Source organism: Felis catus, chromosome X, assembly GCF_018350175.1.
Source record: "Felis catus isolate Fca126 chromosome X, F.catus_Fca126_mat1.0, whole genome shotgun sequence".
NCBI classification, from domain to species: domain Eukaryota; kingdom Metazoa; phylum Chordata; class Mammalia; order Carnivora; family Felidae; genus Felis; species Felis catus.
In genome coordinates this window covers 82512594-82535188 of record NC_058386.1, presented here as the reverse complement: position 1 = coordinate 82535188, position 22595 = coordinate 82512594, and the positions used below count along the sequence as shown (strand labels likewise).

General features: G+C 37.8%; 1 long non-coding RNA gene across 2 annotated transcripts in view; it reads left to right on the top strand.

The window, feature by feature from the left end:
* The window catches only part of LOC111558725, a 75976-nt gene that overhangs the window by 13053 nt on the left and 40328 nt on the right, over window positions 1-22595 (top strand). For both annotated transcript variants that reach the window (XR_006593154.1, XR_002739848.2), the window contains exon 2: window positions 1226-1305. This is a non-coding gene — a long non-coding RNA (uncharacterized LOC111558725). The remainder of the gene's footprint in view (window positions 1-1225; window positions 1306-22595) is intronic.

The following is a 22595-nucleotide window of genomic DNA, read 5'->3' as shown; positions in this document are numbered from 1 at the left end:
TCTGAAGGCACCTTCCAAAGGAGACCAATTGTCTTCATTCTCTCCCCATTGCCTTCAGTCACTCATTTTCTCTAAATCTATAACCCAGCATGCCAGGTGGGGAAGGAGGACACTATAATTATAAAAAATGAAATAGACAGCTCATACATCAGATGAATTGCAGAATTTTATTCTCTCTCTCTCTCTCTCTCTCTCTATATATATATATATATATATATAAAATAACCTATTTCAGTCACATTTTTGGTTGAGGTCTCAAGATAATTGGTTTCCACTACTGTCAAATTCCAAAGTGTAAAACAAGGTGATAAAAACAGGTCATGCAAAGGACTTGGATGAGTACTGAGTTGGTTACCCCTAGATAACTACACATTTTTAGACTACAAAAGACTTTTGAGAGGCCAAAAAGATTGTCAGAGATTGAAGAGGATTTTTAGCGAGAACTATTGGCATTTCATGAGTGCTTCCACTGTAGAGAAGGAGTTGCTGTTCTTCACTGTCACCTCAGTCCTAAGGCAAAAAAGTCAATGGGTCTATTCAGTGTCCCCATAACTTGTTAACACAGTAGGTATCTAACTCATCCCTGAGAAATCTAAAAGGCAAGACTAATTTTTTTGACATTTCAAGAGAAGAGCAAGTAAGAGATTTTCAACAATGGAGGAAGCCCTAGAGAACCAAAAAAGGGAACCACACAAGGGAAAGAGTTAACTTTAGATACCTTCACAACATAGAAAGTGCCAGTACTATATGGCCATAATGGTACCAGTTATACAAGTTATACAATTATACAATTGTTATTTCTTTTCTGCCTTAATTGAACGGAAACTGTTTTGTGACTACAACTGACAGGAGGATATTTTTACTTACAGACATGCAAGGAAGTCATGGGACATACCCTAGATTCAACTCAAGGGACAGGAGAACTAGTGTGAAAAAGTAGGTTTACATAGACAGCAGGTAAAAAAAAATGTTTTATTATGGTATCCTACAAATCCTACTTTTTCAATTTATTTGTTACTTCGGCAAATCTTGAAAATATGTGTGAGAATATTAAAGCTGGGAAATGGCATAATTTTAGCTACTTTTTTCAGGCATGCTTTCAATTCAGGTCCATTGCATTGCTTTTCCCTCTGATTGGAAGACTCTACCCTCAAATATCTGCCTAGATCACTCCTTTGCCTCCTTCAGATGTTTCCTCCTGAGCTTTGTCTTGTTTTTCCAACAGGAATTCAAGTTCTATGAAGACATTTTTTTTTTGCTGTTTTGTTTAGTGTTGTGATTCCCCAATACCTAGAACAGCACCAGGTATGTAGTACATGCTAAACAATTTGTTAAATTAATAAATTAAATTGAATTCATAAATATTTTTGCACATAGCAGAGATTCTAAATTCAATGTGTTGTCTCATGCAGCTAGATTCTTATTGTTTGCTCAGTTGGTTGACTGAACTACGGCCTCCTGACAGATGACACAAAATGTTGGTGTATCAGAAATTGCTTAGTATGATGTAAATAGTCTAAATAGTTATGGAAAAGGGAATTTTGGAGTGTGATTATCATGTATTACATACTCATCTACTTCCTAACTGTGTCCAAAACATACCTAGTAAATGGCAGACCTGGGATTCAAGCTTATATTCCTTATTCTTAGATGACAAGACTGGTTATTACGAACTTTTGTCATATGGTACCCATGCTTTATCATGCATAGGTGGAAATTAACTTCTTAATAGGGAGGGATGTTGGAAATAAAATGCTTCCCCCTTGGGCTGAGAGGCCTAGTTCTGGGAGTTACATTAATTTGCTGGTTCCCAAGTTAGCATAACACAAAGAAATGAGAAAAATATATTGAGTGACACAGATTTCTTTTCAGATTGACATGTCAACTTTGTCATATAGTAAAAGACTTCTTGATTTTTTGAGAAACTTCCATACTGTTTTTGAGAGCAGCTGCACCAGTTTGTATTCCCGATGAACTCTTGCCATGTGCAACAACGTGGATGGAACTGAAGGTTATTATGCAAAGTGAAATAACTCAGAGAACGACAGATATCATGTTTTCTCTCATATGTGAAATTTGACAAACTTAACAGAAGACCATGGGGGGAGGGAAGAGGAAAAAATAGTTTCAAACAGAGGGAGGCAAATCGTAAGAGACACTTAAATACAGGGAACAAGTTGAGGGTTGATGGGGGGTGCAGGGAGAGGAAATGGGTGATGGGTATTGAGGGGGGCACTTTTTGGGATGAGCACTGGGTGCTGTAATGTAAGCAATGAATATAGGAATCTACTCCTGAAGCCAAGAGAACACTGTATACACTGTATGTTAGCTAACTTGATAATAAATTATATTAAAAAAAGACTTTGGGGCACCTGGGTGGCTCAGTCGGTTAAGTGTCTGACTTCAGATCAGGTCATGATCTCACAGCTTGTGAGTTCGAGCCCTGTGTCGGGCTCTGTGCTGGCAGTTCAGAGCCTGGAGTCTGCTTTGGATTCTGTGTCTTCTTCTCTCTCTACCATTTCCCCACTCATGCTCTCTCTCCTTCAAAAATAAATAAACACTAAAAAAAAAGACTTCTTTTACCTAAATATGTCCATGTTACTGTTTATATATTTTTGTTTTATTGGGAGATAATCAAACTGTTTTATTTATTAATAATAAATTGTTCCATCTGGTTATTGATGTTCTCCTTTTTAATACCCCAAAAGGAAACTTTATATATACCCTTTAGTAGTCAAGCCCACCCCCCACCCCCACCAGCTACCACCACTATTCTACTTTTTGTATCAACAGATTTGTCTATTCTGGGCACTTCATATAAATGGAATCATATAATACGTGCCCTTTAGGTTTGGTTTTCATTTAGATAGTGTCTTCAAATTTACCCACGTTGTAGCATTTATCAGGACTTCATTCCTTTTTATGTGTATTGAATATTTTGTTACAAGAATATACCACATTTTGTTTATTGATTTGTCAGTTGATGGATATTTGGGTTGTTGGCACTTTTGCTATTATGAACATTTGTGTACAAATATTGTGAACATATGCTTTCAATTATTTTGAGTATATACCTACAAGGAAATCGTTAGGTCACATGGTAGCTCTATGTATAACTTTTGGAAGAATTGCCAAACTGTTTTCAATGGCAAGTGCATGGTTATACATTCCTATCAGCAATGTATGAAGATTATAATTCTCCACATCTTCATGAATACTTGTTATTGTTTGCTTTTTGATAATAGCCTTGCTAGTGGATGCAAAGTGCCTAAAGGACACATCTCCAGTGGTCCTGTTCTTATCTAACCTTTCTTCTGAAATTGGTCCTCCTGACTGATTTACTACTGGACCAGAGTCTGTCATTCACTTGGAAATGTTTGGCCTAATGGTCAGAAACCAGTTACATTTACATTGCTCTCTACATATGTCTTGTTACTTTCCAAATCAGTTCTTGGACACTGGCATCCTTCTCAAATCCCCTTATCAGAAAGGACCTGAATATGTCATTTACATGAAGCTGTATTTGACTGTGATGATTGTGGGAAACTTCCAAGAATGAAAAAAGAGAGAAGATATCCTATGTGAAAGACACAGAGTTTTCAACTTCTTTCAGGGGCCTTGTCCTTTTCCTTGACTGCTGTGACATCTATTTGTGTTTTTCCTTATAAAAACACTGTCCCTACTTGTAGATGGTATAAATGCTTATGTAAAAAGCTGCAGGGAATCTAGAATTAGCGACTAGAATTAATAAATGAATTTAGCAATGCCATAGGATATGAGGTTAATATAGAAAAAATAAATTGTATTCTTATGTAGTAGCAGCAACAATCGAGAAATTAAATTTAAAAATTCCATATATAGCAGCAACAAAACCAATAAAATACCTAGGAGTAGATGTAACAAAATATGTCCCTTAGACCCCCATAATGACAACTACAAAACGTTGCTGGGAGAATTTAATAAGATTTATGTCAATGGAAGTGATACCATGTTCACATATTGAAAATCTATTAATATAGTTATTCTCACCAAATACATATATATATATATATATATATATATATATATATTCAAAACAATCCCAATAAAAATTCTTGCAAGCTTAATCTTAATTGAGGTTGTGGGAAGATGGCGGCATAGGAGGATGCTGGGTTCACCTCGTCCTGCTGATCACCTCATAGATTTGATCCATATCTGCATAAATAACCCAGAAAACCGTCAGAAGACTAGTAGAATGGACTCTCCAGAGCCAAGTGTAGACAAGAGGCCCACGGAAGAGGGTAGGAAGGGCAGAGAGGTGGTACATGCTACATGGACTGGCGGGAGGGAGCCAGGGCCTTGGAGGGGCAGCCCACCCGGCAAGGTGGAATCCCTGAGTCTGGCTTGCAAAAGCAGAAGGGATGGACTGCATGAGTTCTGACAGCCAGCGGGACTTAATATCTGGAATGTTATAAGTCAACAGCTCTGTTCGGAGAGTGGGAGGGCGAGAGGACACCAGGAGGGAGAGGTGTTGAGCCCTGGAAGACAGAGCTCAGCTCGGTGGGGAACAAAGGCACTGGACAGCGCCATCTCCCTCTCCCATCCCCAGGGGAAATTCCAAAGGGAACCAGTTCCCTTCACGTAACTTGCTTGCACCATGCGGAAACAAAATGCTGTGCTTCTGTGGATCCATCCCTCCAATGGGTGTGCCTCCTTCCCAGTGTTGCAGGGCCACTCCCACAGGGGACCACCGATGGCAAAGCGAGCTGTCCTCCTGTCCCTGTGCACCTTTCGGATCCACCCTGGCTAATACGCCAATCAAAGTAGCCCCACAAGCCTGGCAGTGTGCAAGTAGCCCATACAGGGGCCACACCACTCTACAGTGAGTCCTGCCCCTGGGAGATGGGAAGATAAGGTACACACCAGTCTGACTGTTGCCCCAGTGGAGGGCTGGGGACAGACATCAGGCCTGACTGCGGCCCTGCCCACCAACACAAGTTAATCCAGACAGCACAGGGGAAGAGCCCTGCAGTTACCCGCCACACCAGAGAATATCAAAAATGACGAAACAGAAGAATTCTCCTCAAAAGAAACTCCAGGAAGTAGAGACAGCTAACGAAGTTATCAAAAAGATTTAAGCAATATAACGGAACAAAGATTTAGAATAACAGTAAAAAAAAATTAGTCGCTGGGCTTGAAAAAAAGTATAGAGGACAGCAGAGAATCTATTGCTACAGAGATCAAAGGACTAAGGAATAATCATGAGGAGATAAAAAATGTTATAAATGAAGTTCAAAATAAAATGGAAGCAACCACAGCTCAGATTAAAGAAGCAGAGGAGAGAATAGGTGAATTAGAAGATAAAACTATGGAAAAAACGAAGGTGAGAAAAAGAGAGATAAAAATATCCAGGAGTATGAGGGGAGAATTAGGGAACCAAGTGATGCAATCAAATGGAACAATATCCATATAATAGGAATTCCAGAAGAGGAAGAGAGAAAGGGGCTGAAGGTGTAATTGAACAAATCATAACTGAGAACTTCCCTGATATGGGGAACGAAACAGTATTGAAATCCAATAGGCACAGAGAACTCCCTTCAGATGTAACTTGAATGGATCTTCTGCACGATATACCATAGTGAAACTGGCAAAATACAAGTATAAAGAGAAAATTCTGAAAACAGCTAGGGATAAACACGCTCTAACATATAAAGGGAGAAACATAAGACTAGTGGAAGACCAATCTACTGAAACTTGGCAGGCCAGAATGTAATGGCAGGAAACCTTCAATGTGATGAAGAGAAAAAAATATGCAGCCGAGAATTCTTTATCCAACAAGTCTGTCATTCAGAATAGAAGGAGACATAAAGGTCTTCCCAAGCAAACAAAAACTGAAGGAATTCATCAGCACTAAACCAGCCCTACAAGAGATCCTAAGGGGCATTCTGAGTGAAATGTTGCAAGGACCACAAAGTACCAGAGACATCACTACAAGCATGAAACCTACAGACATCACAATGACTTTAAACCCATATCTTTCCATAATAACACTGAATGTAAGTGGACTAAATGCTCCAACCAAAAGACACAGGATTTCAGAATGGATAAAAAAAAACAAGACCCATCTATTTGCTGTCTACAAGAGACTCATTTTAAACCTGAGGACATCTTCAGATTGAAAGTGAGGGGATGGGGAACTATCTATCATGCTACTGGAAGACAAAAGAAGGCTGGAGTAGCCATACTTATATCCGACAAACTAGACTTTAAATTAAAGGGTATAAAAAAAACTAAAGGCTATAATAAGAGATGAAGGAGGGCATTATATAATAATTACAAGGTCTATCGATCAGGAAGAGCTAACAGTTATCAATGTCTATGCACCTAATACGGAAGTCCCCAAATATATAAAAAAAATCACAAACATAAGCAACCATATTGATAAGAATGTGGTAATTGCAGCGGACGTTAATACCCCACTTACAACAATGGAAAGATCATCTAGACACATGGTCAATACAGAAACAAGGGCCCTGAATGATACACTGGATCAGGTGGAGTTGACAGATATACTTAGAACTCTGCATCCCAAAGCAACAGAATATACTTTCTTCTCGAGTGTACATTGAACATTCTCTAAGATAGATCACCTACTGGGTCACAAAACAGCCCTTCATAAGTATACAAGAATTGAGATCAGACCATGCATACTCTCAGACCACAATGCTATGAAGCTTGAAATCTACCACAGGAAAATGTCTGGAAATTCTCCAAAAGCATGGAGGTTAAAGAACACCCTACTAAAGAATGAGTGGGTCAACCAGGCAATTAGAGAAGAAATTTAAAAATATATGGAAACAAATGAACATGAAAATACAACAATCCAAAAGCTTTGGGATGCAGCGAAGGCAGTCCTGAGAGGAAAATACATTGCAACCCAGGCCTATCTCAAGAAACAAGAAACATCCCAAATACAAAATCTAACAGCACACCTAAAGGAAATAGAAACAGAACAGCAAAGACAACCTAAATCCAGCAGAAGAAGATAAATAATAAAGATCAGAGCAGAAATAAACAATATAGATTAAAAAGAAAAAACTGTAGAGCAGATCAACGAAACCAAGAGTTGGTTTTTTGAAAAAAGAAACAAAATTCATAAACCTCTATCCATGCTTCTCAAAAAGAAAAGGGAGATGACCCAAATAGATAAAATCATGAATGAAAATGGAATTACAACGAATCCCTCAGAGATACAAACAATTATCAGGGAATACTATGAAAAATTATATGCCAACAATCTGGACAATCTGGAAGAAATGGACAAGTTCTAAAACACCCACACGCTTCCAAAACTCAATCAGGAGAAAATAGAAAGTTGAACACACCCATAACCAGCGAAGAAATTGAATCAGTCATCAAAAATCTCCCAACAAATAAGAGTCCAGGACCAGATGGCTTCCCAGGGGAGTTCTACCAGACGTTTAAAGCAGAGATAATACCTATCCTTCTCAAGCTATTCCAAAAAATAGAAAGGGAAGAAAAACTTCCAGATGCATTCTATGAAGCCAGTATTACTTTGATTCCTAAACCAGACAGAGACCCAGTAAAAAAAGAGAACTACAGGCCAATATCCCTGATGAATATAGATGCAAACATTCTCAATAAGATACTAGCAAATCGAATTCAATGGCATATAAAAAGAATTATTCACCATGATCAAGTAGTATTCATTCCTGGGATGCAGGGCTGGTTCAACTTTCACAAATCAATCAACGTGATACATGACATTATTAAAAGAAAAGATAAGAACCATATGATTCTGTGAATCGATGCAGAAAAGGCCTTTGACAAAATTCAACAACGTTTCTTAATAAAAACCCTCGAGAAAGTCGGGCTAGAAGGAACATACTTAAAGATGATGAAAGCCATTTATGAAAAGCCCACAGCTAACATCATCTTCAATGGGGAAAAACTGAGAGCTTTTTCCCTGAGATCAGGAACACGACAGAGATGTCCACTCTCACCGCTGTCGTTTAACATAGTGTTGGAAGTGCTAACATCAGCAATCAGACAACAAAGGAAAACAAAGGTATAAAAATTGGCAAAGATGAAGTCAAGCTTTCACTTTTTGCAGATGACATGATACTATACATGGAAAATCCGATGGACTCCACCAGAAGTCTTCTAGAGCTGATACATGAATTCAGCAAAGTTGCCGGATACAAAATCAATGTACAGAAATCAGTTGCATTCTTATACACTAATAATGAAGCAACAGAAAGACAAATAAAGAAACTGATCCCATTCACAATTGCACCAAGAAGCATAAAATACCTAGGAATAAATCTAACCAAAGATATAAAAGATCTGTATGCTGAAAACTATAGAAAGCTTATGAAGGAAATTGAAGAAGATATAAAGAAATGGAAAAACATCCTGTGCTCATGGATTGGAAGAATAAATATTGTGAAAATGTCAATACTACCCAAAGCTATCTACACATTCAATGCAATCCCAATCAAATTGCACCCGCATTCTACATGAAACTATAATAAGCAATCCTAAAATTCATATGGAACCACAAAAGGCCCCGAATACCTAAACTAATTTTGAAAAAGAAGACCAAAGCAGGAGGCATCACAATCCCAGACTTTAGCCTCTACTACAAAGCTGTAATCATCAAGACAGCATGGTATTGGCACAAAAACAGACACATAGACCAATGGAATAGAATAGAAACCCCAGAACTAGACCCACAAACGTATGGCCAACTAATCTTTGACAAAGCAGGAAAGAACATCCAATGGAAAAAAGACAGTCTCTTTAACAAATGGTGCTGGGAGAACTGGACAGCAACATGCAGAAGGTTGAAACTAGACCACTTTCTCACACCATTCACAAAAATAAACTCAAAGTGGATAAAGGACCTGAATGTGAGACAGGAAACCATCAAAACCCTAGAGGAGAAAGCCGGAAAAGACCTCTCTGACTGCAGCCGTAGCAATATCTTACTTGACACATCCCCAAAGACAAGGGAATTAAAAGCAAAAATGAACTATTGGGACCTTATGAAGATAAAAAGCTTCTGCACAGCAAAGGAAACAACCAACAAAACTAAAAGGCAACCGACGGAATGGGGAAAGATATTTGCAAATGACATATCGGACAAAGGGCGAGTATCCAAAATCTATAAAGAGCTCACCAAACTGAACACCTGAAAAACAAATAACCCAGTGAAGAAATGGGCAGAAAACATGAATAGACACTCCTCTAAAGAAGACATCCGGACGGCCAACAGGCACATGAAAAGATGCTCAACGTCGCTCCTCATCAGGGAAATACAAATCACAACCACACTCAGATACTACCTCACACCACTCAGAGTGGCTAAAATGAACAAATCAGGAGACTATAGATGCTGGAGAGGATGTGGAGAAACGGGAACCCTCTTGCACTGTTGGTGGGAATGCAAATTGGTGCAGCTGCTCTGGAAAACAGTGTGGAAGTTCCTCAAAAAATTAAAAATAGACCTACCCTATGACCCAGCAATAGCACTGCTAGGAATTTACCCAAGGGATACAGGAGTACTGATGCATAGGGGCACTTGTACCCCAATGTTGATAGCAGCACTCTCAACAATAGCCACATTATGGAAAGAGCCTAAATGTCCAACAACTGATGAATGGATAAAGACATTGTGGTTTAGATACACAATGGAGTACTACGTGGCAATGAGAAAGAATGAAATATGGGCCTTTGTAGCAAGGTGGATGGAACTGAAGAGTGTTATGCTACGTGAAATAAGCCATACAGAGAAAGACAGATACCATATGTTTTCACTCTTTTGTGGATCCTGAAAAACTTAACAGAAACCCAAGGGGGAGGGGAAGGAAAAAAAAAGTAGAGGTTAGAGTGGAAGAGAGCCAAAGTATAAGAGACTCTTAAAAACAGAACAAACTGAGGGTTGATGGGGGGTGGGAGGGAGGAGAGGGTGGGTGATGGGTACTGAGGAAGGCACCTTTTGGGATGAGCACTGGGTGTTGTATGGAAACCAATTTGACAATAAACTTCATATATTAAAAAAAAAAGAACACCATACCAAAGAATGAATGGGTCAACCAGGCCATTAGAGATGAAATTAACAAATATATAGAAACAAATGACAATGAAAATACAACAATCCAAATGCTTTGGGATGCAGCGAACGCAGTCCTGAGAGGAAAATACATTGCAATCCAGGCCTATCTCAAGAAACAAGAAAAATCCCAAATACATAATTTAACAGCACACCTGAAGGACATATAAACAGAACAGCAAGGACACCCCAAGCCCAGCAGAAGAAGAGAAATAATAAAGATCAGACCAGAAATAAGCAATATAGAATCTAAAAAAAACTGTAGAGCAGATCAATGAAACCAAGAGTTGTTTTTGAAAAAAGAAACAAAATTCATAAACCTCTATCCATGCTTCTCAAAAAGAAAAGGGAGATGACCCAAATAGATAAAATCATGAGGGAGAATATAATTATTACAACCAATCCCTCAGAAATACAAGCAATTGTCAGGGAATACTCTCCAAAATTGTATGCCAAAAATTTGGATAACCTGGAAGAAATGGACAAATTCTTAAGCACCCACACACTCTCAAAATTCAAACAGGAAGAAATAGAAAACTTGAACAAACCCATAACCAGCAAAGAAATTGAATCAGTTATCAAAATTCTCCCAACAAATAAGAGTCCAGGACCAGATGGCTTCCCAGTGGAATTCTGCCGGACATTTAAGGCAGAGATAATACTCATCCTTCTCAAGCTTTTCCAAAAAATAGAAAGGGAAGGGAAACTTCCAGACTCATTCTATGAAGCTGGCATTCCTTTGATTCCTAAAGCAGAGAGAGACCCAGAAAAAAAAGAGAACCGCAGGCCAATATCCCTGATGAATATGGATGCAAACATTCTCAATAAGGAACTCGCAAATTGAATTCAACAGTATATGAAAAGAGTTATTCACCATGATGAAGTGGGATTCATTTCTGGGCTGCAGGCCTGGTTCAACATTCACAAATCAATCAATGTGACACATCACATTAATAAAAGAAAAGATAAGAACCATATGATTCTGTGAATCAATGCAGAAAAAGCATTTGACAAAATTCAGCATCCTATCTTAATAAAAACTCTCGAGAAAGTCGAGATAGAAGGAACATACTTAAACATCATCAGCGCCATTTATGAAAAGCCCACAGCTAATATCATCCTCAGTGGGGAAAAACCGAGAGCTTTCTCCCTGAGATCATGAACATGACAGGGATGTCCACTCTCACCGCTGTCGTTTAACATAGTGTTGGAAGTGCTTGCAATCAGACAACAAAAGGAAATCAAAGGCATCAAAATTGGCAAAGATGAAGTCAAGCTTTCACTTTTTGCAGATGACATGATAGTATACTTGGAAAACCTGATAGACTCCACAAAATGTCTGCTAGAACTGATACATGAATTTAGCCATGTCGCAGGATACAAAATCAATGTACAGAAATCAGTTGCATTCTTATACACTAATAATGAAGCAACAGAAAGACAAATAAAGAAACTGATCCCATTCACAATGCACCAAGAAGCATAAAATACCTAGGAATAAACCTAACCAAAGATGTAAAAGATCTGTATGCTGAAAACTATAGAAAGCTTATGAAGGAAATTGAAGAAGATATAAAGAAATGGAAAAACATCCTGTGCTCATGGATTGGAAGAATAAATATTGTGAAAATGTCAATACTACCCAAAGCTATCTACACATTCAATGCAATCCCAGTCAAAATTGCACCAGCATTCTTCTCGAAACTAGAACAAGCCATCCTAAAATTCATATGGAACCACAAAAGGCCCCGAATAGCCAAAGGAATTTTGAAGAAGAAGACCAAAGCAGGAGGCATCACAATCCCAGACTTTAGCCTCTACTACAAAGCTCTAACCATTAAGACAGCATGGTATTGGCACAAAAACAGATACTTAGACCAATGGAATAGCATAGAAACCCCAGAACTAGAGCCACAAAAATATGGCCAACTAATCTTTGACAAAGCAGGAAAGAATATCCAATGGAAAAAAGACAGTCTCCTTAACAAATGGTGCTGCGAGAACTGGACAGCAACATGCAGAAGAATGAAACTAGACCACTTTCTTACACCATTCACAAAAATAAACTCAAAGTGGATGAAGGACCTGAATGTGAGACAGGAAACTATCAAAACCCTAGAGGAGAAAGCAGAAAAAAACCTCTCTGACCTCAGCTCAGTGATTTCTTACTTGACACATCTCCAAAGGCAAGGGAACTAAAAGCAAAAATGAACTATTGGGATCTCATGAAGATTAAAAGCTTCTGCACTGCAAAGGAAACAATCAAGAAAACTAAAAGACAACCAACAGAATGGGAGAAGATATTTGCAAATGACATATCGGACAAAGGGCTAGTATCCAAAATCTATAAAGAGCTCACCAAACTCCACACCCAAAAAACCAATAATCCAGTGAAGAAATGGGCAAAAAACATAAATAGATACTTCTCTAAAGAAGACTTCCAGATGTCTAACAGGCACATGAAAAGATGCTCAACGTCGCTTCTCATCAGGGAAATAGAAATCAAAACCACACTCAGATACCATCTCACGCCAGTCAGAGTGGCCAAAATGAACAAATCAGGAGACTCTAGATGCTGGCGAGGATGTGGAGGAACGGGAACATTCTTGCACTGTTGGTGGGAATGCCAACTGGTGCAGCCACTCTGGAAAACAGTGTGGAGGTTCCTCAAAAAATTAAAAATAGCCCTACCCTATGAGCCAGCAATAGCACTGCTAGGAATTTACCCAAGAGATACAGGAGTGCTGATGCATAGGGGCACTTGTACCCCAATGTTTACAGCAGCACTTTCAACAATAAGCAAATTATGGAAAGAGCCTAAATGTCCATCAACTGACGAATGGATAAAAAAATTGTGGTTTATATGCACAATGGAATACTAGGTGGCAATGAGAAACAATGAAATATGGTCTTTTGTACCAACGTGGATGGAACTGGAGAGTGTTATGCTAAGTGAAATAAGCCATACAGAGAAAGACAGATACCATATATTTTCGCTCTTATGTGGATCCTGAGAAACTTATCAGAAGACCATGGGGGAGGGGAAGGGAAAGAAAAGTTAGGGAGGGAGGCAAACTATAAGAGTGTCTCAAAAACTGAGAACAAACTAAGGGTTGATGGGGGATGTGAGGGAGGGGAGGGTGGGTGATGGGTATTGAGGAGAGCACCTGTTGGCAGGAGCACTGGGTGTTGTATGGAAACCAATGTGACAATAAATTTCATATTAAAAAAAAGAAAAAGAAGCAGAAAAGCTTGAGGGTACAATTTTATATTTTCAGACAGTTCTTATTCATACCCTAAGACTCAGACATTCCATGATTAGACATATAACACTTGGAAATGTGTGTGTGTGTGTGTGTGTGTGTGTGTGTGTGTGTGTACACAGAGAGAGATATAAATTTCCACCAAGAAGAAATAAGGTAAAAGTAGAGTATACACTCATACAAGTGACTAGTATACTCTGGTACTGGTTACCCTTCCCTACTCCACACATGTAAATGAAAAATAATTCAAATCTTCTTGAGCAATTGGCTCCTTTATCATCATGTAATACTTCTTTTTATCCCTGATAAATTTTCTTGCTCTGAAGTCCTTTGTTTGAAATCAATATGACTATTCTAGCTTTCTTTTGATTATTGTTAGCATGACATGTCTTCCTCTAAACCTTTAGTTTTAATCTACCTGTGTCTCTTTTTTTTTTCAAATTTTTTTTTCAACGTTTTTTTTTTTTTTAATTTTATTTTTGGGACAGAGAGAGACAGAGCATGAACGGGGAAGGGGCAGAGAGAGAGGGAGACACAGAATCGGAAACAGGCTCCAGGCTCCCAGCCATCAGCCCAGAGCCTGACGCGGGGCTCGAACTCACGGACCGTGAGATCGTGACCTGGCTGAAGTCGGACGCTTAACCGACTGCGCCCCCCAGGCGCCCCCCTGTGTCTCTGTTTTTAATATGGGTTTTGTGAAGACAACATATAGCTGGATCTCTTTTTTGTTATTGTTTTTGTGTTTTTTTTTTTTTTGTCTACTCTCAGTCTCTGTCTTTTAATTGGTGTAGGTAGGCCATTGTTGTTCAAAGTGATTATTGATATGGATGGACTAATATCTACCATATTTGTTATTGTTTTCTATTTCTTGCCTTTCTTCTTTGTTTCATTATTTTCCTTTTTTTCTGTTTTCTCTGGTTTAAATTGAATATTTTATATGATTCCATTTCCTCTCCTCTCTTAGCGTATCAATTATACATATTTTTACATTTTTAGAGGTTGCCCTTGAATTTGCAATATACATTATAACAATCCAAGTCCTTTTTAGAATAACACTATACCACTTAAAGAGTAGTGCAAGTATTTTATAACAGTGTTCCCAATTCCTCCCTTCCATTATTTATACCATTTCTGTCATCCACTTAATTTATCCATAAGTTATAATCACCCAATACGTTGTTGCTATCAATAGTTTAAACAAACGATTATCTGTTAGATAAATTAAGATCAATAATAAGGACAAATTTTATTTTACTTTCATTTATTCCTTCTCTAGCACTCTTCCTTTCATTATATAGCTCTGAGTTTCTGACCTATATCAGTTTGTTTATCTCTAAAGAACTTTTGAAATATTTCTTGTAGAAGAGGTCTACTGTTTACAAATGAATTTTTCTTTGAGAAAGTCTTTCTTTCTCCTTCACTTCTGAAGGATAACTTCACTGGTCCAGAATTCTAGGTTGATGATTATTCTTCCAACAATTTAAGTATTTCACTTAAATTCCACTCTGTTCTTGAATGCATGATTTCTGAAGAGATATTCAATGTAATTTTTATCTTTTCTCCTCTATAGATAAGGTCTGCCCACCCCCAGTTTCTTTCAAGACTTTCTCTTTGTCTTTCTACAATTAGAATATGATGTTTTCTTGGATTTACCAGTCTACTGATAAGCCCATGAAAAGTATTCTTCATTTCTGTTACAGTTTTTCTTTTTTATTTCTGTCGTTTCCCTTTTTTAAAGTTTTTTATTTAAATTCCTTTTAACATACAGCGTAATGCTAACTTCAGGTGTACACTATAGTGATTCAACACTGTCATACTACACCAAGTGCTCATTACAACAAGTGTACTCCTTAATCCCCAGCACCTGTTTAACTCATCTCCCCACCTACCTCCCATTTGGTAACCATCAGTTTCTCCTCTATAGCTAAGAGTCTGTTTCGTTGTTTGCCTCTTCTTTCCTCTTTTCTCATTTGTTTTGCTTTTAAATTCCACTTATGAGTGAAATCATACAGAATTTGTCTTTCTCTGACTGACTTATTTTTGTTTAGCATAACACTCTCTAGCTCCACCCACTTTGTTATAAATGGCAAAATTTCATTCTTTCTTATGACTGAGTAATATTCCATTGTATATATGTACACGCCACTTCTTCATCCATTCATCAGTCAATGCACACTTGGGCTCTTTCCATAGTTTGACTATTATAGATAATGCTGCTATAAACATTGGGGTGCATGTATCCCTTTGAATTAGTATTTTTGTGCTCTTTTTGTAAATACCTAGTAGTGCAATTGCTGGATCACAAGGTAGTTCTATTTTTAATTTTTTAAGGAACCTCCGTACTACTTTTGAGTGCGGTAGCACCAGTTTACACTTCCACTAGCAGTGCAAGAGTGTTCCTCTTTCTCCACACCCTTGCCAACACTTATTGTTTCTTATGTTGTTTATTTTAGTCATTCTGACAGGTGTGAGATGATATTTTATTGTAGTTTTGATTTGCATTTTGCTGATGATAAGTGATATTGAGAATTTTTCATGTGTCTGTTGGCCATTCGTATGTCTTCATTGGAAAATGTCTATTCATGTCTTCTTCCCATTTTTCAATTGGATTATTGAAAATAATTCTTCCCATTTTTCAATTGGATTATTTTTTTGGGGGGGGATGTTAAGTTGTATAAGTTCTTTATTTATTTTGGATGCTAACCATTTATCAGATATGTCATTTGCAAATATCTTCTCCCATTCCATAGGTTGACTTTTAATTTTGTTGATTGTTTCCTTTGCTGTACAGAATCATTTTATTTTTAAGCTTTTTATTTTTATTTTTATTTTAAGACCCAATAGTTTATTTTTTCTTTTGTTTTCATTGCCTCAAAAGACATATCCAGAAAGAAATTGCTATGGCTAATGTCAAAAAGTTTACTGCCTGGGTTCTCCTCTAGGATTTTTATGGTTTCAGGTCTTACATTTAGGTTTTAATCCATTGTGAATTTATTTTTGTGTATGGTGCAGGAAAGTGGTCCAGTTTCATTTTAGTTTTTGCATGTTGCTGTCCAGTTTTCCCAACAGTATTTATTAAAGAGACTGTCTTTTCCCCATTGGATATTCTTCCCTGCTTATTGAAGATTAATTGATCTTATAGTCGTGGGTTCATTTGTGGGTTTTTTATTCTGTTCCATTCTATCATTTCCCTTTGATTCCTTCTTAGAGTTTTTATGTCTCTGCTTACATTACCCATCTATCTTGTATGTTGTCTGCTTTTTCCATTAGAGTCCTTAGCATATTAATCATACTTGTTTTAAATTCCCAATATGATAATGTACATGTTCCTGCTATATCTGAATCTGATTTTGAGGCTTGCTCAGTCTTTCCAAACTGTGTTTTTGTATTTTTTCATGCCTTGTACTTTGTTTGAAAGCTAGATATAATGTTCTAGATAAGTGGAACTGTAGTAAATAATCCTTTAGTGAGAGGTTTTATGTTTGTCTGGATAGGCTTAGGCTATGTTTACTGATGAGGGAGCATAGTGCAAGCTGAGAGCAACGTACAAGCTAGCACCCCCCACACAACCGGTGGAATATGTGTGATATTCTTTGAACACATCTGGCTACCCAAGAACAAACAAAAGGGGTTTAAGTGCTTGTCATGGTGATGTGGGAAACTAAGGCAAATGAAACATTAAATTCCCTTACTGCCTACAACCCATTGAAAAGCCCTTGAAACAGGTAGAGTGACCGCCCTCTAGAAGCTCAGCTGTGTTGATGATGACACTTTGCTAGGGGCAAAAGGGATTTCTGATTTCTTCTGATTTCTGAAGCCTCAAAATCAGTTTCAGATATAGCAGGAACTTGTACATTATCATATTGGGAATTTAAAACAAGTATGATTAATATGCTAAGGACTCTAATGGAAAAAGCAGACAACATGCAAGACAGATGGGTAATGTAAGCAGAGAGATACAAACTGTAAGAAAGAATCAAAGGAAAATGATAGAATTGAACAGAATAAAAAACCCACAAATGAACCCACGACTATAATGACCCACGATCACTATACTGACACCCTCCCCCCCCCCCAGGATCCTGTAAGTCTATTTTAACATATAAAAATTCCCTTGGAAACTTCCTTTATCTTAACTTCCCCAAGATATATGCTGGCAATTGTACTCCAGGCATGTAGCCCCCCGATATGCATCTGAAGGGTCTCATGACTGAGGTTTCACTAAGCGGTAATAAATGATGATTTGTCCTAACAACAGCTAGCGCCTCAAGGTCTCGGAAACCTTGCCTCCACAATTCCTTAAAGATTTACTCTATCTCTAACCCCTCCCAACCTGAAGGTATATGACCAGTTACCCATCACAACTCCAGGGCAGCTCTTTCTGCACATGGGTCCTGTCCCCGTGCTTTAATAAAATCACCTTTTTGCACCAAAGATGTCTTTAAGAATTCCTTCTTGTCCATCATCCCTGAACCCCACCATCACCCCCAAGCCCCATCATTTACTGCTTGCTTTCCTATAGTTTTCAGAGGCTAAAATTTCCATAAACATTGGTTTTTCTCTCTCCTATTGTGTTTCGGTTTCCCTAGGGACTTTTCTTAAATAAAATATCAGACATACAGTTCTTTCAGTTGTATTCCCCTATAATTATACAAAAACCTTATTGATATAGTGGTAAGATGTGGGGTGGGGTAAGCGTCCTATAATCCTCTGATATGGTCAGAGTTTAGTGAGCCTGTGACCCTGGGCTTTGAACTTCTCAAGTGCTTCTCAGTTTTTCCGTGTTGAGATGGGAAGGCCAGAGGTGGCTGGGGTTCAGTGTTTTCCTTCCTTCACATGAAAGACTAGAAGGGATGGGAATTGGGTATTTCCTTGCCTGCATGTCAAATACTAAAGGGGTTGGAGTTGGGTATTTCCTTTCCCTCAGGCCAGTTAAGTTCCAGTAAAACCACAACAGACTCTGGAAAAATAGTTTCCCTTGAGGGCAGGATTTGTTAAGAATGGAGTGGTCTGGGGGTGTCTGGGTGGCTCAGTCAGTTGAGCGTCTGACTCTTGATTTCAGCTCAGGTCATGATCCCATGGTTCAGTTCGTGAGTTTGAGCCCCACACTGGGCTCTGCACTGAGAGCATGGAGCCTGTTTGGGATTATGTCTCCCTCTCTCTCTGCCCCTCCCCCACTCACTCGCTATTTCTCTCTCGAAAATAAATAAAAAATAAACTTAAAAAAAGAAGAAAGCTCTGGATGTATTGCTTTCTTTTTTTTTTTTAAATATCATGTTTATTTTTGAGAGAGAGAGAGAGAGAGAGAGAGAGAGAAACAGAGCACAAGCAGTGGAGGGGCAGAGAGAGATAGAGACACAAATCAGAAACAGGCTCCAAGCTATCAGCACAGAGTCCGATGAGTGGCTCAAACTCATGAACTGTGAGATCATGACTTGAGCCGGAGTAGAATGTTCAACTGCCTGAGCCACCCAGGCACCCCTGGATGTATTTCATAATGACTACTTTTTCTCTTGCCATACCAGAAGCATGAAGGGATTTTTCTTTAATCTTCACTGTGAGAACTTGGTAGAGCTCCTGTAGGTAAAACTCATGAAAGTTTTGGAGCCCTTCCTGATATCAGGCACTCCTTGAGTTGTTAATTCTCAGACTTGCCCACACTGGGTTTCCAGCAATTTGTCAATTATAGTTTATGCTTTCCTTTGTCGGTACTGGTTTTAGCAGGGGCTTTGCTCCTGGGTACTACTCTGGGGAATTCTGATCTTCTATATCTGTCTGTATGTTTCTCCAATCTTGGGGGGCAGTAATTTGTCTTGTGACCTCAATTGTCTGACTGATCTAAGAGGTATTGATTTTCAGTTTGTTCTGCTCTTTTCTTGTGAGAACTGAACTGGAAACTTCCAAGCTCATTACATGCCAGACTGGAACTCACAGTATATACACTTTGGCTTATGCTAATAATTGCCAAAGGGTGATATCTTAGCTGTATTTAGGGTTTTTAGAACAGATACAAATGCAGGCAGGATGTCATATTATGGTACCTGAATGCTGAGCCAGTGTATGCAGGTGAGGAGTTATTCCAGTAAGAACCAATGGTGCAAACATAGTTGTGATGTCAGTCAAGTGCTGCTAAGTCAGATCTCTGGTTTATCCACTAAGAAGATCCTTAAAATATTGTGGGGACATGATACAGGGTATCCCCACCTCCCAGAACCCCATATATTATATAAAGTGGACTAGTCCAAGCATGCTGTGTGATTGGTACATACTTCACTCAAAGCAAACTTGGAGTCTCTTTTCCAAAATAGCTCCTTAAATAAGTTATTCAGTGTTCTGGGTCTCTCCCATGTATACAGGAGTTATACATGCTGTTAAACTTCTGTTTGTTTTTCTCCTATTAATCTGTCTTATAAAAGAAACAAAATGGGTCTTGAAACAAAGCAAGTCATAGTCCAATAAGGTAATTGACTGGATACTTTTGCAAGTCCTATGGCCTTAACCCAAGTGGACTCTACTGAAGTTCAGAGAGGAGATGTATACTTTTCAAGGCTCTGCAGCTTGGGAAGAGGCATTACAAGGATTGTGATACTGATTTTTTCTTACTCTCTTCTACCACACTACTTTCTCTGAAGACAGTTACTTTCCAGGTCTCAAAGTCATATTTGTGTCAACTTATTTGATGTGAAAATTGTGGTAGAATCTTGAAGTTTAATAGGACAGGTACACTAGGTAGACAGTTGTATGGATAATTTTGGGGCTGAACACAGAGGTGTGAAAATGGAGTATTTATGTAGGTTGCCAGTGCCTGCAACATAGAGGTTGCTTATAAATAAGTAGTGGTAGGATAAATGAATGCAATGTTGATTTTGGAGTGATGAGCCTCTTTCCAACCCTTTCCTAAGTATTTGAGATGGAGGCTTATTTCATATTTCCTTTCATATTTTCTTTTTACAAAGAAGCTGCTTTGTAAAAATTATTTAATTTTTTGTTGCTTTGACAATGTAAAATATCAACTCTGGGTGATAATGGGTGTGTCAGTACAGTTTCTTTGATTGTAACAAATGTAGCACTCTGAGGCATGATGTTGATAGTGGGGGGAGATTGTGGGAGTACAGGAACAAAGGGTATATGGGAACTCTCTGTACTTTCTGTTCAAGTTTGCCTTGAACCTAAAACTGTTCTACAAAATAGTCTATTTAAACAAGCAAAAATGTTTATTGCTTTCATTTTCTCTCCTTGCTATTGAAGCATTATGCTGGATAAAATTTAGAAAGTAGAGGTCTTTCACCATCTGGTGACAAGCACTAGAACTGCAACTTGTACCTCAGTTAACAGATTAGGAGGGGATGAGGGAGGACCAGGGGTTCCTTAAATCTACCAAATGTACCTATATAGATGTGAAATGTGGCACAAGACCCTGTACTGTCACTTCTGTCTGTAAGCCTCATGACAGACAGACCCTGTCTGGTTAGCAATGTTTGGAATGATGCTATACACAGTTTCTAATCTGCCTTTTTCCACTCCAATTCACAATTAGTTGTAGATGTATTTTTAAATAAGTAAATCTTTCTCTACAACAATTCTGCAAATACATTTAAGAGCAAATTCTCACCTCTCATTTAAAAAATATTATTTTTTTTCTTATAATTACATAAGTAGTAAATCCTAGTTATAAGGCAAATTCAAGCAGCATAAAAAATTTAACTTCTATATTTCCCCACAGCTCTGGTGATATTCATTTCTGTAGTTTTGTGTATGTTTTGGCCAAATATATTTAGGTGAATGTAATTATATGTATAATAATTCTTATATAAATATCAACATGTCATCAATTATTAAAATATCAATTTATTAAAAGCAAGATCTTTTCTAGGAGAGCATCCTGCACACCCAGCCCTTTGAAAATACTGAATTGAATGTTTTCTCATTGTCCTGTCAATACAGAAGAGTCAGAAAAACTAAAGGCTGAGTGTACTTCAACTTCATCTGAACTGTTAGGCCTTCAACCTCTTAATTTCTAAGTCATCCCTTTTCATCATTAATATGAACTTGTTTCTGTCTTTTCTTCCAATAAACAAAGATATTAAAAAATTCTTCCCTACGAGTCAACTCCCTTACGATCCACTCTCTCCTCTTCTCATTTTCACAAACAACAAACTTTTCAAAGGGGGGAATGTATTCACTGTCTCCACTTTCCAATCTCCCTATCATTCTTCAAACCACCCCTGTTTATTGCCTCTCCATTATGCTGAATCTGCTCTCAAGGTTAGCAATGTAAACACTGTTATAAAACCCAAAGGGGTTCCTTTCAGCCTTTATCTATAGTTTAAGCCCGTATTAATTTTTATTGTTTTTGATGAAAACAATAAATACTCCTTATTTTGTTGTCGTCGTTGTTGTTGAAAAAATGCACACTTGCAGGAAAATAATTGGTATAAAACAAAGAATCCAAACTCCTCCCTGGACCATATGAGAATAAGTTGCCAAAGTTATACCCCATAGCTCCCAAATACTTTAGTGTGTATGTCTTACAGATAAGAACATTCTCCTATATTAGCCACAAGTCAACCATCAAAATCAGGAAATTATCATTAATAAGACTTACCACAAGCTAATCTTAAGACCTTGTTTAAATTTTTCCAAATGTTCTAATAATGGTCTTCATAGCAAAAGGATCCAGGATAGAATCCTGTACTGTATACAATTGTCATGTCTCTTTGGTTTCCCATAGTCTAAAAAATTCTCCAGTTTTGCCTTGACTTTAATGACCTTGACATTTTTTTAAGATTGTGGGCCAGTTATTTTGTAGCCCACATCTTGATTTGAGTATGTCTGATGTTTGGTAATGATTATATGTAGAGATATTATAGAAGTGATGCTGTGTTTTTCACATTGTACCCTAGAAGACAGTGTGTAATTTGGATTTTTTAGTTATATATTGTACTTTGATTACTTTATTAGAGTATTGTCTCCCAGGTTTTCTCACTGTAAAGATACACTCTCTGCAATCAATAAGTATTTGATGATGCACAAAGGTACTGTTCTTAATCATTTGAAATTAATTATTTAAATATATTTATTAAATGTATTTATATCATGGACTCATGTTTTCCTGTGTAATTGAATTGGTTATATATAATATATCCTATCATATTTGTTTTGTGCTCAAAATTGTTCCTCTTTGGGCTGCTTTTTGTGTCCTTTGGATAAACTCTCAA